Here is a 16,069-nt window from a genome sequence, read left to right as displayed (position 1 = left end):
TTTTTGTCCAGAGTTTCAAGTTTAGAGTCACTCCTGTTTTCAAATTTTCTCCTTTTAGCTCTGATACAGGGTGGCTCTTTATGCCACCTGTATAATTGGAGAGATCAATGAGTGAGAGATGGAAATCATCTGAATCATCTGATCATTTGAATTCAGCAGGCTGGCGATTGAAGAAAAACATCTTTCAATGAAACACCAAAAGATGGCTGTAATTAGCATTGTGTTGACGACTGACAAATTAGGTGTGGCAGCCCTTGCTCCGAAAATTGAATCAACTTGTGTGTTGGTCCACCACTTTTTATCAAACTATTTGTGTTCATATTTATATCTGTGAATCCCAAAATGTAGCTGTAAACTCTCTGTTGGAGATGTGTGGATGACTTGTGCCTACAAGTGTGTGCCCAGAGGAGAACATTTGTTTGGCTTTTACCTGTGCTTTTCTCCCATGCAGTAGATTTAGGAGGCATGTCCTGTGGGAAGATAGGGAAGCAAACAATTCAGCAGTATCTCACTGGAGCTCTGCAGACATTTATAAGACTTACAGCTGTTTCTCTTTTTAATTTGGAGGAATACAGGCCTCACAAACAGGGTGGTTGGTTGTTCCTACAAATAAAAGCCCACAGCTTAAAGGCAAAATATTTTGAAGACAATGTACAATAAGAGCCTTTTTTTTAGCTATGTAAAAGCTGTTTTATGAAATTAAGCTGGAAATATCATAAGTGGGAAATGACCACAGAATAAATAGAACCTTTTAGAAAGACAGCAAACATGTGTTATTTATTTTCCTAGTAAATGGAAGTGGCAGATCCAATCAGCAAGAAACATCAGATAGTTATGACCATTTTAATCACATAAAAAAGTTCATAAGTTTTGTTTGTGGTACATTTAACATTTTCAGTTTAGTGAAAGGGGGGGAAGCGAATAACTCACATTTACCAGCAAACAAGAGATAAGATGAGGCTGATTCTTCTTATATTGCCAGAAAGAGGACAAGAGGTAGAACAGTGAAGTGTCTGTGCCATTACCTTTTGCACTCCATGTACTCATCTGGAAAGCATTATGACCCATTGCATCAGAAATATTTTAAAACTATCAAACAGTTCCAAAGCATGCACTGTACCCCATGAAGAGAGACAGCCTTCATGCCTGCCATTTCAGAGGGCTTGTTGTCCTGCCAAGGAAACCTGTTTTACATAGGTACATACGTTTACATCTCTGCTTATATTTGCCTGAAGGTTTTAAAGTCATGTTCAAAAATGTTAATGCTACATGTTAATTACAGTGATGGGACAAAGCAAGTTATAAAATAGCCAGCTGAGATTAAATCCTTACATAATGACAAAATGCTGATATTCCATCAGTAGCTGCAAGAGGGAAGTGGAAAGAGGAACAAGGAAACTTGGCATGTCTTGGCTCTGGGGTGTGTGTATATCAATGCTGACCAAAGCCAACATAATATTTGCCCATCTTCCCCTGTATTTTGGAAGCTATGCATCTCAAGTTGAAACCTGCCTCATGTATTTGTGCATTATAAAGGAAATAATCATAAACAGATGTGTTGAGACCTTGATCTTCCAGGTGTCCTTGTAGTTGAAGTGTGTCACTGTGTCAGCCCCAGCACACTGTCCCCTTTCGGTGCAATTTACAGAATATTCTGATTGGAAGGGACCCATGTGGATCATTGAGTCCAACTCTTAAATGAATGGCCCATACAGGGATTGAGCTGAATGTGTGGTCTGGAAGAGCTGTATAACTTCAACTGCTCAGTGAGAAAGGTTAATTTTCTTCTTGGCAAATGTTCTATTACAGCAAGAGGGAAAGGCTTGTATTTGAGGGACACAGAAGAAAAATATACAAGCAATATAAATACAAGGGAATATTAACTGTATGTTAATGTATGTGGAATGGACTGATTTATTAAAGGAGACTGTGTGCTTTTGTGGATACCACATGTGGTGTTCTCTTTAGACAGCAGTAGATGTAAAGTAAGCTCATATCCTTGGGATATCAGCTCTGTTGACTTCCACAGAGCAACGAATCCAAAGGGGATAGAAGGCAAAAGCTCAGGGAAATTCATCTGGGAGAAGAAGAAGGAGTTAGCAGTAGGACAGCAGAGAAGAAATAAGCCCCCAGAAAGATTTAGGTGGAAACATGCTCAAAGTCAAGGAACGGTGGTGTTTCTTGAGCACCTTAGTGCAGGCAGTCAGCACAACCGTTGCCTTCCTGATCTCTTCCACCTCACTTGCTTTCCCCTGAAGAACAAAATCTTGTTAGATCTGGTCTAAGAGCTCAGGGGTTAACCTACAATACAGGGATGGGTGATACCTGGAGTATAACTGCCTGGGGTGCACCAAGATCCCACTTTAGTGGGATTGTCCTTGGTGGGAAAGCATAGACATTTAAACACAGGCATGGTCTGTCCTCTGGCCTCTTGGCAGGTTCAGGTCTGGGTATGTCAGAGATTTGAGGGTTTCTGGGCTCCCCAGGGGTTATTCTTGCTCATTGGCAAAAGAAGCCTGATGCAATTCTTCTGCTGGAGAAAGCTTTGTGTCACCTAAGGAGTAAAACAGGTGTGTTGCTGTATTTGTATGGAGCAAGTACAGGTAACAGCTAAGTGACTTCCAGAGCTGGGTAGCTTGGTTTTGCAGCAGTGGGAGAAGAAGCCTGGGAAAGCACAAACAGCTGGGAGAAACCAACTCTGCATGGGGTTTGAGGAGTAAGAGCACAGCACATCACTGTGAGGCTCATTGCAAGATGCAAGTCTCTTCAGTGTCCCTCAAAACACAAGGTTTGATGGGGGCACCACCAGAAAGATGGCTCCTTTCCCAAAGGCTGGACTGGGGGTCAGCCTTTCTTGGAGGCTCATGACTGCCACTGCTTTGTCAGGGACCTAGAATCAACACCCCAGGATGGGATGGAGAGAGGGTAAAGCAAGATTTTGGTATGTTAGCAAAAATATGTTTCCACTTTGTTGAAACACTGAAATGACAAAAGCACAGGCACATCTTGGCTGCTCCAGCAAGAGCAGCCACAGCATCAGTGCTCAGTACAGGCCCGCTGACTCTCGCAGGTCTCTGTCATGCACATGCTCTGCTCTACACATACATAGTTAGCTCAAAATAAACAATGCCGCACAGCTGCTGAGTCAGGGACTTGGCCCTGCCTGGGAGCCCACAGCTTGGCATCACCTCTGCTCCCTCGGAGGATTTCCAGCATAATTTAGCCTTGAGCTTGATTAAGACTTTGGTTTGCAGCAGCCAAATAAAGGCTTATAATAATCAGGAAGATAAAAACAAGTCATAATGCTGTGTAGGAGAAAAGCAAAGCCCAAGTGTTGCGTGGCAGGAGGAACAGCCGCTGTTATGTAGTGGTGGATCCTGGGCATGATTCTGCTGCTGCTTCCAGTGCAACCAGCATACAACAACAAAGTCATGCAACAGATGATGCCCTTTTCCTCTGACCCCTGATGTTTTCTAGAAAAAAGTAGCATCCATGACACAATAAACATTGAATTAGTTCAAGTTACACTGTGGAAACGCAGCATCACACCAGTGAGCAACCTCAAGGCAGGTTCTGTTGCCTGCCAGCCATATTGTGCCACCCTAGATGGGAATTGAAGTTCTTCTGGTATGTGGAGATGGCCCTCAGAGGATGTTTTTTGCGCTGACTTTTGGGCAGGAAAATGGCAAGCTCAGCTCCTACAGAGATGAAAAACTGGCTGCTGATGACCCACACACAGCCAATATTTCTGCATCAAAGCATGAGTGATACTGCTGGGTTCAGACAGGGTGGTGGAAAGGTGCAAGTGTGCATTCATGGACAGGGGAAGAGCTCCTCACTGCAGCTTGGTGACCAATGCTGGACTTGACAGTGCAGAGTAATGTCTGTTCTGCATTCAGGATTCTCTCTCTCTCTCTCTCTCTCTTTGCCCCAAACACACACAACTGGATAATTAAAGTCACCAAGATATTCTAATGCAGGAAGGCAGTCTGCATTTCGTCAGGAGGAAGAAAAAAGCCAGCACTGGCTGCTATGCAATGCTATGGACAATAGCTGGAAGAAGCCTAGCTCTTTTCTCCCTTGGAAACAGATCTCCCTTGCTAAAATAGACTTTGGCTATTACTCTTGCTACAGGGTTAAAGAGACAGCTTTTAGGAAAAAAAAATTATAATCCAGGACATGATGCTAATTCATCTTTGCATCTTAGGGGCCATTTATCCCTGCACACTGCTGCTCTGTGCCAAGCGTGTCTTTGGGTTGTTGTGGCTCTGGGGTTTGTGGCAGGACAGGAGCTGTGCCACAGGCTGTCCTTGTGGGAGCAGAGTGGGATGCTTCACTGCCAAGCTGAGCTGGCACTGGGTATGGCATCCATGGCAGCAAAGGTGCTTTGTAAAAGGAAAACCTAACCCTTGTACATGCCCTGGGTGGCAGAGTCCGGCACAGGACTGGTTACCAGCTGTGGGGAGCAGGAGGGCTAATGGCAACTCTCCACCATGTGGGAGTGATTAAAGAAAGAATTGTGCTGGATAGATCCCAGATGAGTTAACTTAATAAAGTTGTGGTCTAATTAAACCACATCCCTTGCATCTTATCTGTCTTCCTGCATCTCCAGAGCAGTGCCCAAAGACTGTGTTGCGACCAAGCATTCACCTTGTGCTGCAGCCCAGCAACCACTACCTGCACCCAGTCACTGGGCAGCGCTAATGGAATTGCAGGGGGATATAATCTGATTTCAGGTTCCCACTACCTGGAGTTATTGCACACTGGTCAAGTGCTTGAGGGTTATCCCTTCCTATAAAGACGGAGGCAGATGCATGGAACTCTTTCAAACATGGCTATTTCTATTTAGTTTATCCAATTAACCTTGAGCAGCACAGAGGGCTGAGACCCAGGAACAAAACTCATCATGTAAAAGGCACATGAAGTCTTCAGTAACAAAGTAAAATGCCTTTGAGTTTAAAGGGTCTCTTCTGCTCACCCAGCACTTCAGGAGGTTTATTACTGCCCAGCCTCTCAGTGGCCAGGCTGGAGATGTCACCTGGAGGTGACAAATCTGTGTCTGGTGCCAGTTAAATAGAAGAGGTGGCGTTAGGGGGGGACTCAGCAGGGTGTTTTTGCAAGTGAAGCCTCACATCTGCACCTATGGGCAACTGCTCAGAAAATGCAGAAGCTGCCAGTGTGGTTTGCTGTGAGAAGATGTGAATTTTATTGCAGATCTGTAAAAGCCAGAACTGGAGGGTGTCTGGGATTGCTGAAGCAGCCCTGTGGGCTTTCCTCAGCCTTGCTGGAGTGGTAGAATAGGTCCAAGGCAGGACCTGACAGGGACCTGGGGTGACTGTGTCAGAAGCAGCATTCTTGGTATGTCCAGTGATGCCTCCTTCTGCTGGCACTAGGAAGAGCTACCCACAAGCTGCTCCTCAGCATGGAGCTGACATTGGACAGTTTGGGGGACTGCCACTATACTGATGTCAAAAAGAAAAGCAAAAACCTTTTGTCCTACTTTTATTTAGGGAAACGTATTATGGTGACCTGTAAAATGCCATTGCTAACACATGCAGAAATCCTCTTGTCAGAATTTGTGACTGACTTGTAAGAAGATAAATAAAAGCTTCTCTTGAGTGGGAGTGTAGGGGGTGTCTGCCACCAGGACCAGACAGGCTGGTTACTTCTCACTTGGCACAATGATCATGAGTGCATTTCTGACTCCTAGCTTACACACAACCAGAAAACTGATCCCCAAAACTGTGTGCCACTGAATGACTTGGAAGGAAAAAAACCATATGAGTGAGTCCTAATAGGAAGGTTTGTACTCTGCATATCTGGTCTATGTCTTGCTGCAGAAATAAACAGCCCTTAACTGAGAAATCTTTGTGACCAGGAATATAATGTATGAAGGAGAGATGTCTGTATCATTTTGCTCAGTTGGTCATTACATGGAATTATAACTATTATCAATAAGCCTCAATGTCATTATTTCGCTGTACTTGCCAAATGCAGGCATGCACTCAAATAAACATTTTCCATTAGAAATATTGCAGCCCATTAGCCAACTCAAGTGTCTGCAGCCCAGCAGCCTGCTTCTCACCTGATTGGGGGGATATGCTGTGCTGCTCCCACAGCAGCACCAGGGCCCCCCACATCCCCTTCCCCACTCCCTGAGGGCTCTGGGCAGGCTTCAGCAGGATGTGGGTACCAGCAGCTGCCTTGTTGTAATGTTTTGCTGAGTCTGAAAGTCCTCCTTCAAAGGAAGTTTTAGTGCTTGTGTAGCCATATCAGCATCCGCAGTCTGTACAGTAAATCTTGTTGTGGGTTTCAGGATATTTATTTTTAAAGAGAGAATTAATAATAATTGTTTCCTCCCTAATGAAGATAAGTGTCACAGGAGACTCGAGCTATTGTATATTTCATGTATATGTTCTCAAACTCTTCTGTATCTCTCTGCAATTTATTTTCACTCAATTAATTTTATTTTATGATAAAGTAAATGGCCCACAGTGCTGATGGGCATTAGCTGTGGAGCTATCACATTATAATACAATCAGGTTAACTCCTAGCACTATGAGTTAGCAGTCCCATCTGCCACACATGTCCAAAAAATGATTATCTTTCTGGAAAAGCACTTCTCCAAGTCTGCTGGTAACCTGCAGCTGGTTACTGTCAGGCTGAAGGACTGTGCAACCCCATGAGGGGCTGCCATGAAGGACCTGTGTTGTCTCTGAAAAGCACCAGAGCAGGTCAAATGTGTTTAATGTATTTAGTATTACTTATAGGAATTTTTTTTTAAATTGTGCAGTTCTCACTGTGTTAAACTTCTGTGGATTTTAAGCAGCAACAGGAAAAGCTGAGTTTCAAAATATTGCAGACTTTGAAAAAGAAAGCTGATATTTTCTGAAGTTGCACTGAAAAATTGTTAAAAAACATTTCTAGAAAGGTAATCTGCTGCATTTGAGAGGGGACAACATAAGATAATTCTTTTGCCCTAGGTTCTGTGTAATATGTTCCCAGTCAGAAGAAAACACATTTTTGTTCAGGAGGTCAGAGGTGCCTGCTTGCAGCCAAGATGCATTTCCCAGCCTCTCCCCTGGAGTCTCCATTACATCAGTGCCTTGGGGCACTGCATCTCTGCAAGGTGCAATTGGATGTGTCTGCAGAGGCCTCCCAGCATCCACTGGAAATTGAGAAGACATTGCAATGCAAAGTTGATGCTGTCCTCTTGCTGTGCTCCGTGGACTAAGGATGAGTCAAACATCCCAAACAGGAGCTGAGACCTGTCCCATCTTACCCATTGTGCTGGTATGCCTTTAGGAAAGGCTATTATATTCTTTGATGACTCCATTTTGAAGTAAATGAGATTTTGCTCAGAAAAAGACCAAGTTCAAAGCCATGTGTAAGGTTCAGAGCAAAGCTTAGTAGTCATGTTTGAAATTTGCCCCAAGCAAGGGTTTGTTGTTTGCTGTAGCAGCAGCCTGCTCTGCCACAAGTGCCCTCCTCTTGCCATGGCTTCCAGGTGGCACAGGGACAGGCTCCCCAAACGGAGGCACTCCAAGTTGGATAGGGGCCAGGTGGGCTTTGCCCTGCAGCTCCCTGCTCCCACTTCTGCTGGGTGCTGGGTGCAGGGCACTCACAGCAGGCAGCATGGGCAGGACTGTTTGGAGGCAATGGTGCTTCAGGCAGATCGATGGCTGGGGAGACATGGTTTGGTTTGATGTTGCCAGTACTGAGCACATCAAGTATTCCAGAGGGATTACAGTGGCTTGAACACCACAAGTCCTTGCTAACTGGTGAGATTTGGAAGCATTTGTTTTCTCACCCCAAATGTACCTGAAGACTTTCCTTGCAGTCAGTACAACCATAAACTTTTTTTCAAACTTGACTCTACTGCCCCAGCTCTGGGAGGTGATACTTGAGGGAATAACTCATTACTGATAGTGATAAAAACACTTTAGCCAATAGTAACATACTCACAGAGTCTGTGCCACTGATTTTCCCTCCCGAAGGAAATCCTTACAGCCTGGAGCAGTTTGCTGTGTAGAGAAAGCACAGTCTGCTGATTAAAAAAGAATAATTAAAAAATCTGCCCAAATATTAAATCAACAGCAAAGTTTGTATCTCTTTGGTTTGGCCTACTCCAAACCTGATTTGAAGCAGCCCCTCCTGAGTTGCAGGGAGCATGAGCCTGGGGCAGGACTGTCCTGGCTGAGGCTGGTTTTAGTTCAGGGGAGAGATCTGCTTGAGCTGCTGTGCCAGGGCAGCATCCCACCTTCCCTCAGCATCCACGCCTGCAGCACTGGGGCACCGTGGCTGCCCTGGGGAGACATGGGCCAGCAGGAACCCGTGCAGGGGGCTTCAGGCAGCAAAATGGCAGTTTTATGGCTTAAGTGCAAACAACTAAAAACGCTTTCTGAACAAGCACCCAATAAAATTGTATTATTACATCCTGTGAACAGCTCCAAAATCCTTAACTTGGGGATATCAGCAGCTCCTCAGTGAAACTAAGCTAATAAACAAGTAGATAATTAACAAAGACAAACATGAATCTTAGTACCAGTGACTTCATATTAAGAAAACTTCTGGTTTTAATATTTGGCATGTATGCATGAAATAATTTATTGCTGTTTCAAAGCAATTTCAACTGTTAAACATTCATTGGTTTGCTGAAGGAAATAGTAAAAAAAATTCTTTCATGTGAACATTAGTTCTTAATTTTAACATTTCCTTATTTTCTATAATGGGATTTGATGTGGCAATAAGCTTTAGGAACAGATCTAAGTGGAAAAATATTGCTAGCAGGTGAAGGTTTTCTTACCAGATCCCTGGACTGTCTGCAGAGCAGGATTATTTCACCAGGAAGCACGCTCTGAAGCACAGTGTTTGGGTGTTAGGGAGGATCACCTCCCTCCCACGCCTCCCTGAGCAGCAGCCTCAGGGATAGCTAAATACATCCACAGAAGCACACACAGCACATGCCTGTGCTGCTAGTTCTGCCCAGAGTTTGGGGAGCATCAGTTTACTTAAGGTGCCTGTAAATAAGTGCATCACCTTATGACTGTGTGAGCAGCTTGGGGAGCCATGTATAGAAAAGTGCTGTTCAATTCTCACCGTGGGTCTGGAGACCTTGGCAGCCCAAGACTGGCTGCAGACATCTGGAGAGCCCTGGTTCACTGTCATGGCTGGAAGGAAAGCTCTGCCTTGCCCAGAGCTGCTGCTAGTGGTAACTTTAAGTTTGTCAAAAAACTGAGTTGTACATAGAAATCGTGTGTTTTCACACACACACAAATTCCGTGCCCTGTTATATCTGGCTTATGTTTGTGCATTGATTGAAGAAAGAAGAAATTTTGCTTGACAGCACTGTGCAGCTGAGAGATAACATACAGAAACATCTCCAAAATAATTCCAATCTATTTTTATTTTTCCAGCAGCCCTGGATAGTGTCATGGAATGGTACACCTTTAACTCTGAAAACCAAAAAAACCATGTGGGAAGGACCCATCATCTCCCCGGTACCAAATGCCAGAGTGACCCTGTGCTGCCCCTGCTCAGCACGAGTGTTACAGCCACTGTGACCTGCCATGTGGCCGAGAGGTGGCTGCAGTGGTGTTAGAGGAGCTTTGGCTGAAAGAGAAATCATTTGATTCTGAAATAATTTCTTACAGCTAATGCAATGAGAGCTACAACCAGGACAGGGTGTGCTGCGCTCTCAATTTGCCTTGCCAAGTCCCCCTGCTTGCTCAACACAAGCCTGTGGCTGCCATCCCTTTGCAGTCCAGGCACCCCACACGCATGGCATGAGCTCCCTGCCTCACCACAGCTCTGTGTGCCTGCATCAAAACAGGTTTTATTTAACAGAGGCATGGAAAAGTGATGATATGGCTTTATTTCCCAACCTTATTTTACTATTAGTGCTCTGAGATATAGAGAGGTATGGAGAGGAAGTAAAGCCTTGGCACACTTTTGGATAGGAAATTTAGCAATTTATTTTCAGTGAATTTAATCCCCTACATTTTTCCCAGTTTGGCTTTTGCTATTATTAGGCACAATTAAAAATTAGTAAAGCTGAGGTAAGAATTAAAGTTTATAATTAAATTTTCTCTCCCTCCCATGGTTAGCACGAATTTGATGTCAATTTACAAGGAAGACTCCTTTTTGCAGCAATTATCCTTCAAAGAAGTAGACAGTAATGGAAAGCAGTGGCTAAATGAAAAAGACTGGCAAAGCATGGTTATTTAGAGTTAAGGGGCACTTTCTGCTCGGTGCAGGGCCGCTGTCAGACTGCATCGCTCTCTGCCAGCGCCTGTGTGGACCCCGTGGCCACTGGTGATGCTCGGCTGAGCTTTCACCTCAGCACCTGAGTGAGGCCCTGCACATGGAAGGCAGCAGCAGGCGAGGATGAACCTGTGCGTTCATCCAGCAGTCTTTGTGTTGAAGTTGGAGGTGCTCTTGCTCCGCTTGCCGCCACTCTTCCCCCGCGCCGCGAAACCGGGGAGGTGGGAGCTGCCCGCCTGCGCGGCGGCTGCCCTACATAGAGCGACTTCCCAGGCTTGCATCTCATTTCAGTGCAAAAGTCAAACTGAATGACTCATGCCAAATCTTTTTATCTTGTCTCTGCGACTGTCAGCGTAGCAGAACTCCAATATGACTATACTTATTGGAAGGATTATTTTTAAGTACCAAGCATATATTTATATGTGCGTCGATACTTCATCATTTTCAGCTGAATTGATCTACTGGAGCAGAATAGTCCCTCTTTATAATAATCTCCAACATGTTAACTCATTCATCTGGGTAAGCCAACAAGTTCAAGTGAGGCCTCCAATATGTTAATTATTCATGCATGAATCTTTTATTTCATCTAGCCTCATCCGCCCCAGACTGCCTTTTCTAGGAAAGCTCTCTGTTGAGAAGAAAGCAACAAATACTGTACGGTGATTTGACGGGGGAAAAAAATCATCTGCATATATTCCAAATTATAAATTGTCTAGTCTCAGCCTTTTTTCTCTACTGCCATCTATTGTGCAGCAAAAAATGCATAGTTCAGTGGCAGAAAATCCTGAGTTCTGATTTAAATTGGAGGGTTTGGTGGTGGCTTCTGGGTGCTTGCAATTGCTTTTGCTTTATAAGAGAAACTATTAAGTTAATAAGGAGAAGTAAAACTGACCAGGAAGCAATAATTAGGAGGCCTTAGGAGCACCAAGGAATATAGATAGGATCTGGTGTTAGAAAGTACAAACGGGCTGCCGGGCCTTTTCTTGTAAAAATTCCCCATAAAGGGGAAGCAGGCCCTGGCTCCCTGGACAGTTGGCACCTGGATGTCCCAGCATGGGGCCAGCCTATGCATGGCCTTGGGCAGGGTAGACACAGGCTCCTGTCGCCCTGTTCAGGGCTTGTCCCCACCCCAGGGGAACCAGGCAGGGGCCCCTTGTCTGTGTTTCTGCTCCCCCTATCCCCTGCACAGCTGCAGCCCCTCCAGCTGCTGTCAATGCCTGTGCAGCAGCAGGAGCTGACCAGAATGGAAATGGAGGTTTTCTCATCTTCTACTTCCCTCTTAGGGGCTGCCTCCTCTGTCCAGAGTGCCACTGTGTTTCTGCAGAAAGGGTTGTGCCACCGTGCAGACAGCTAAAAGACGCTCTTGTTGTCTGTAGTGACAGTAACTGGGCAAAAATGCCTTCAAGAAGGTGTGTGCTAGGGCCAAGTGTTTTTCCTTGTGGGATTGGTTCAGGTGTATCACAGGTGTTTCATCTCTTGCTCATACTGATTTTACGCTAACCCTACTCACTGGGTTACTCCTGTTTTACCCAAAGTGATGGGAGAACTCATGGCCAAAGTCAACTTCAGAGAGCCTGGCTTTTCAAAAACGTCCTCTGGTTTCAAAACTAGGACTGTGTGCATTTCCCTCAGGATCTTACTCCCAGCCCTGGTGGCTGCAGACTGGGACCCATCATGGCAGAATGCAGCAGGCATTTCTCCTCTCTCCTTGCTCTGCTGAGGGAATGTTGTGCCTCCAGTGCTGCAGGTTACTGGTGACCCCTGGTTCTGAGGGATGCCCTGTCCATGTAGGCAAAGGTGGACCTGTCAGTAAAGGGAGGATTAGTGCTACTGGAATCCCAGGGTGAGGCCCTCACTGGGGCCTGGGGAATGCATGGCAGATGCACCAGCTGCTGCCTGTCCTGCTCTAGGGGCAACATCCCCTCCTGGCTACTGATTTGAATACACCTGTATGGCATCAAAAACAGTAAATCCAGAAAGCAGAGAAAATTCAGCAGCAAAATCAATTGCAGCATCACAATAGCATTGATGTATGCTTAAAAATATAAAATCCTAAAGATTATGATCAAAATATTTTCAGGCAAAAAGAAGGTTAAAATAATGAAAATTAGGCTCAAGTAATGGCAAGTACATGAAAATTAACAGCCATCCTAAATACAACTTGCATGAAGGACAGCTGAAAGCCAGTTACTGGTGGTGTACATATGACAGAGTATTAAATGGGTTTTGAACACGTGAGTGGTGTAATGCACTGTGGCCCCAGGGCTGAAAGGAATACAGCCACCACAGCAAGTACTGTTTCCTCCACCACGGGCTGCGGCAGTACCTGTTTTACAACTTCACAAATACTAAAAAGTCATCCATCTATATCTAAACCAAAATGACATTACATATTTTCTCTGATTTATTAGTAAACTACTAAGTAGTAACATTAAGCTTTTAGAAAAAGATTAACAACACCGGAGCAGTAACCTGTCATCTTAATTTAAGAGAAAGTCGCTGAGAATGCTCACTCTTTGTGAGGGAACATGCAAAATCCTTTGCCTAATGGATGTGAAAATGGTATTAGATCCCTCTCGCATCAGGACATTAAGAGCATGTTATTGGATCTTTATTTGCTTGTTTTTAAGTTCGGAGCTGGTTTTGTTTGGGGTTTGTTTGCTGCTGTGGCCACTCCCCGGCCCCTCTGCCAGCCCAGTGGAGCCCTTCCCGCTGCCCGCTCTGCTGCCCCACAGGCACTGTGCCCATCACTCCTGGCTGCCAGCGCTCAGGGGCACGGGGAGCTGCCTCTGTCCCTCCACACAGCCTGGCAGCATTCTTCCGAGGCTTAGACAGTCGTGTGTGGACTTCAGGCTGATTTCCCTGTTATCAAAGGCTATTTTGGTGGTGCTGGGAGAACCCAAACCTTTCAAAGAAGTAAAAAGAGGAGATGGGAACAAATGGCAGTGGCTTCAGTCTAGGAGCAGACACTGATCTCTTTTCTCTGGTGACCAGCGACTGGACCAGAGGGAATGTCCTGAAGTTCTGTCAGGGGAAGCTTAGGTTGGTTATTAGAAAAAAGTTCTTCACCCAGAGGGTGGCTGGGCACTGGAACAGGCTCCCCAGAGAAGTGGTCCCAGCACCAGGCCTGCACCAGACACAGCTCAGGAAGGGTTTGGACAATGCTCTCAGGCACAGGATGTGACTCCTGGGGATGGTGCTGTGCAGGGCCAGCAGTCGGAGTGATGATTCTGGAGGGCTGCTTCTAACTCTGCTTATTCTGTGATTCTGTGAAAAGTGGTCCTGGTTCCTGCTGTCTGGAATACAGTTCCCAACAGCACCCCACAAACCCATTTTTCACAGGAAGGTCATGGTTTGCCAAAGCCAATAGATCTCCAAAACACGTGGGTCATCCTGCCCTTGTGATGGCAAGCCTGCCAGGCTCTTCTCAGTGTTGGTAAACGCTGGAGACAGGGTATCTATGGACTTGTCCTTACTGGAATTGTTCCTCAAAGCCACCCAGGAGCCCCAAAGTTGCAGTGACTGACTATGTGCTGCTGTGTGACATGGACCTGTGGGGCAAAGGCCACCAGGCTCAGCTTTACCTGAAGCTTCATTTCAGCTGAAATGTGTGTTGGCTTAAAAAATGGTAAATTTGAACAGTAGCCCAAAATTAATTTACATTTACATTGGAATCAAAATGCTGCTATGCTGCTGTTGGGACCTGGTGACACTTTTGCTTTACTATGCCTTAGTGTAAATGAAATGGAAGATGATAAACTATAGCAAACTAAAACTTATAAAAGATTTTGAGTCCATTTGAGCACAGGGGCAGGCTAAACAGAATTGTCCATATCAAGGCTGTACAAAAATTCCTGATTGCTTCCCAGACAAGCAGTTATCAGTATGTGCCAGTGAAACCGCATGTGCTCAGACAGCACACTTGGCACAAAACCCCAAGCCCACTTGTACCTGCAATTATTGTCCTAAAATCTCTTAGAAAACCATGTAAGGGGAGAGAGCACACAAAAATCTTGCTAATGATTCAACAATAAAATATAATATAGGTACTGAATCAGTATTGCATTCTGGTCCAAAGCTCATTTGGGTCAAAGCATAATTCCAAAAGAATGGGATACAGATTGGATCAGCCCTTAATGAGGTGTCACAAAAGAAGTGTCAGTAAAATATACAGGCCAGCATATATTTTATGGGGAAGATAGTCTGAAGTCAACATTACAATTTACTAATTCAGTAGAACAGCTGGAAAAATAAATTTGTTTAGCTAGAATAGCACATCTATTTATTGAGCCTCCTTCTGAAGCTGTTCACATATCAACAGTAGGATTGGTCTCTAAAACACGGGGGAGGAGAGGAGGGGGATGATGGTGAATTCAAATTGATGCACTACTTATTCCACACTAGTAATTCAATTAATGATTTTATAGACCCTACTCTGTCTCACATTCTCAGTCGTTCTCAGGCAAATGAGATGGGGAATCAAACAATTAACTGGGGTTGGCAACACAGCGGGTTCAGCCTGAGTGAAGTGCTGCACAAAAGCCACCCCTCTCGCTTCCTGCTGGAGTGTGGGGCAACAGGGAGCTTGTCTTTGGCTTTTGGAGAGGAGGCTGGGCAGCTGCTTTCACACCCTGGCTATCAGAACTTCGGTCTGTTAATCTCACCAACAGCAGTGGACTGGTCTGCACCAATGCAAAACACTTTCATCTCGTTACTCATATCCATAACCTTTTTGGAACAGAAAAACCCCAGCTGAGGTTTTCCATACTCAATCTTTGCTGAGGGCTGATGACATAAGGAAATAGTTGTGTGTGATTTCTGAGTTATGACCAAACTTTCGGTCAAAGCTACAGCAAATCCAGTGCTTGAAACTTGAGATGAATGCAAACTTAATTCAGGAAATTGTTTCGGTACCTGCCTAATTTTAAGCAGTGAAATTGTCCTCCTGCATCCACCTGAATTACTGAAGTGTTTGAAGATAAACATTTGCTGACATCATGGCCTGAGACCCCCTAGTCCATGCTACTTTCAGACTTGGATGAAGACGGGGCAAACAAAGTGAGGGTCTCCCATAAGTCATGGCTTAAGTATTTAATTTTCTCAGGCACTTCATAGCAGTATTTGTTGTACTGCATCAGCAGACCTGCCATTGAGAAGTTATTTTGCTATGCACACGTGCATGCATGTTGCAGACACCAGTTATCATTGTGTCCCCTGTCCTGCCTGGGTAGGCTGGCTGGGTGTGGGTGGGTGCCCAACCAGCCCATGTCCTGGCATAGGCTGGGGTAACAGCCTTTCTAGATAAGCAGCAGGCACACAGCATCGAGGCATTCCTACTTCAATCTTTTTTCCCCAGCATTCATCCTATTAGTCATTGTTTTGTTTGCAAATGAACTTCTCTCCGAAGACTTCAAACTGCAGTTTTGCTAAGACATCTGACAGCTGCCATCCTTGATCTCAAGGATGCTCTGTGCCCAGGTGACAGGAGGCAGGCAGGAATGCCAGCTGGACCTGCTGCCAGCACTGCCAGTGCTGGGCCAGGGTTGCAGGGAGGGTTGCAGCCTGTGCCTTGGTGCATGCAGGGCATCGCCTCAGCACTGATGTCTGCTGCTAAGGCACACTTGGTTATTTTCTTCCTGTGCAGAAAAACTACCTTTTTTTCAGGAGGCCAGTGGAGGTCTCTATATTTTATTCACATAATCCAGACCTTCAGTGTCAGTGCCTGAAACGAATTACTGTTTATATTAGAAACTTAGTTTAATAAATTAAGTCTGGTCTATGACCTGTCAAAGTTCCTATAGTCTGC

At 45.1% G+C, this 16,069-nt stretch overlaps 1 long non-coding RNA gene across 1 annotated transcript in view; it reads right to left on the bottom strand.

Moving 5' to 3' along the window:
• Positions 1 to 379: 379 nt before the first annotated feature.
• Positions 380 to 16,069, bottom strand: part of LOC111931969 (uncharacterized) — a 66,911-nt gene continuing 51,221 nt past the window's right edge. Inside the window, exons 7-8 of the long non-coding RNA XR_015289123.1 lie at positions 7,966 to 8,024; positions 380 to 470 (exon numbers count right to left, since the gene is read on the bottom strand). This is a non-coding gene — a long non-coding RNA (uncharacterized LOC111931969). The remainder of the gene's footprint in view (positions 471 to 7,965; positions 8,025 to 16,069) is intronic.

The sequence above is a fragment of the Cyanistes caeruleus genome, chromosome 7 (assembly GCF_971803275.1).
Source record: "Cyanistes caeruleus chromosome 7, bCyaCae1.hap1.1, whole genome shotgun sequence".
Lineage (NCBI taxonomy): Eukaryota > Metazoa > Chordata > Aves > Passeriformes > Paridae > Cyanistes > Cyanistes caeruleus.
Note: the sequence above shows the minus strand (reverse complement) of the source record. Positions and strands in the feature narration are given on the sequence as shown.